Source organism: Nematolebias whitei, chromosome 10 (assembly GCF_014905685.2).
Source record: "Nematolebias whitei isolate Nwh7 chromosome 10, NemWhi1, whole genome shotgun sequence".
NCBI lineage: Eukaryota > Metazoa > Chordata > Actinopteri > Cyprinodontiformes > Rivulidae > Nematolebias > Nematolebias whitei.
Genome location: NC_056507.1, coordinates 2,818,286 through 2,821,191, shown reverse-complemented (window position 1 = coordinate 2,821,191; position 2,906 = coordinate 2,818,286).

Here is a 2,906-nt window from a genome sequence, read left to right as displayed (position 1 = left end):
TTATATTTCTTTAAAATATAATTTCCTTAGCTGATAGGTGGCTGAAGATTATTTATGGTGGTCAATTATCTATGATGGCCAATGTTGGCCCACCATTGGCCACCACTGGCCACCCTTTGGCTCCTCCATTGCACCGGGTGTTAGATAAAATCGCTGTCTCTACTCGCCAGGATCTGTCACTCTGTGCTGCCTCAAACACGAACAGTTAAAGTAAATCAGATCAAATTCATGGTAATATAACCACATCCTTTTACACTTCAGGTATACTGTTCTGTATTTGAAAGTTCATTGTTTAAACCAGAAAACTTGTACTTTTTACTTTAAATACATTTTTGTTCACTACTAAAAAGATAGTACTTACATTAGCTTTATCTCGAGGAGTGATTTGCTGTATTAATTAGACCAAACGTTTTATGGCGTAAACATTAAAGCCGCTGGGTTATTGTAATACGTTCTGGGCACTTTCTACTGAAATGGATGGTCTGTTTTCACTGGCTGTGTTCTTTAAAAATGTTTTGCTTTTGTGCTGGAATTTTTAAGGCAATTGGACTTCATTTTCTTTTGGCAAAATCTCTTAAATAACAAAGAATTCCAGTTGTCTTTTTTTATTTTTAAGATAAGAAATTTATATTCCATCCATCTTCTACTACTTATCTGTAATCGGGACACGGAGGCTGCAGGTCCAAGAGAGAAACTCAGACCTCCCTCTCCCCAGCAATACTGTTCAACTGATTCCGGGTGGCCCCCAGGTGTTCCCAGGCCAGAGAAAATACACAATTTCTCCAGCGAGTTCTGGGTCTTCCCCAGGGCCTCCAACCAGTGGGATGTGTCTGGAAAACCTTTAACATGATTTAAAGGGAATAACTTTTATTAATATTATGATTATTATTATAAGGGGAGTGGTGGTGCAAAGGTTAGAGAAGGTGGGCCTGTGATTGGAAGATCGCCGGCTCAACTCCCGGTACCGACATCAAAAAATGTTGGTGGGATAGGTGAAGCACCCACACCTGTCTCTACCCTCATCTGCCCCACTCTGGGCCCTTGAGCAAGTTCCTTAACCACCATCTGCTCCTCCGAGCGCCCTAGATGCAGCTCCCTGCTCCACACAGAGGGCTGTGGTAGCTCGGTGGTCTGTGGTTGCATCAGGAAGGACATCTGGCGTAAAAATAATTGCCAAATCTTCGTGCGACTTAGTTCGCTGTGGCGACCCCTGAAGGAGCAGCCGAAAGAAGAAAAAATATATATATTTTATTATAACGTATATCCAACTAAAGTTACGTGCTTGTGTTCTAATCATTCTTTATGGAGCAGTAAACCTATCTATTTTCTTTAATTGTTTGGAAATAATTATTCTTATTTGTATAATATTAACATCATTAAAAAAAACTGAAGTATCACTATTTGAATGCGGTGTAAAAAAAAAAACATGGTAATTTTAAGGGCAAATTTCTGCATTTATGTGGTGTATATTCCTAATATTTTTCCATCATTTATATTTTACATTATTCATGTGTTATGGGTAAAAGTTTACAACTGTGTTATCTACATGTGCATTATTGAAACAAATCGTCAACAGGACACTAAAAGTCTTAATCAAGAACTCAATGGGAATGTGGAAGTCAAATCCAGAGGCCAATTCAAAGCCAGTTGCACAAATCAGCATCAAATGTGGCAAATATCAAGAAGATGCACTGTCCCCACTCCTGCACAAGCATGAACCCCCTCAACCAGATCATTGCAAAGAATGGTTGTGGATACCAGCAGAACAATCATCAGTCACCTCCTCTACATGGATGACATCAAGCTGTATGTCAAAAATGATCGAAACATCGACTCACCGATCCACCTCACCATGATATATTGGAATGTCATTGCAGTCAGCATGCAAGAGAGGCAAGGTGATCACAAATGAAGGGGTTGAATTACCTGAAGGCAACATTGCAGATTTCCAGGACAGCTACAAATATCTTGGAATCCCTAGGCAGGTCCTGAAGAGCCAGCTGAACCACAAGAATAAAGTAGGAGCCAGCAACACGTTTGCAGTGCCAGTCATCAGATAACCAGCTGGTATAATAATCTGGTCAAAGGAGGAGATAGAAGCCACTGACATCAAGACCTTGAAGCTCCTCACAATGCACGGAGGGCCTCATTCCACGTCCAGCACCCTTAGGCTATAAAACAGGGAGGCAGAGGACTAGTGAGCATCCGAGTCACTGAACAGGATGCACCAGCTAAGATCCTGGAGTACATCAGGAGAAAAGCCCCCAGGATGAACTGATCAGTAAATGTCTAAGGCATTTTCACTGTAGGTCACAGCATTTACCACAAATGTGTCACACAGTTCAACACAACCTGAGCTGCAGTAAAATGCTGTTGATTGATCGTGGCTTATATATAAACCATACGTTACCATATTATACCATGTATTTTTTTTGGTCTGGTGTAATAAAGCACATCAAATATTAAAATATGAATTCTAACACTTTCTTGAAACGGTAGTCCATGAATAGTCCATGATTCAAGGCTTATTACTACCGTGTCACTTGGTGTACCTATAAGAGTAAAGCCCGGCTGTGGTAGGCGTCCTTTATTTTTCTGCATATAATGTGGCAACCCTATGAAAATTAATTAGTCTCAACAGCAGTTACACAAACGTACTACAAGATCCACAGATGCATTAACAGTTTTTCAAATGTACACATTTCAAATTGCACAACTGTAGAATATGCCACACATACATATAGTTCAATTCAGTTTATTTATGTAGCACCAAGTCACAACAGGAGTCGTCTCAGGGACTGAACAGAAACATTCATAAATAAAAATAATAATTGAACAGAAACATTCATAAATAAAAATAATATTTAACATTATTTATCTGAGGAGCAGCTTTGAGTTTAACTCCA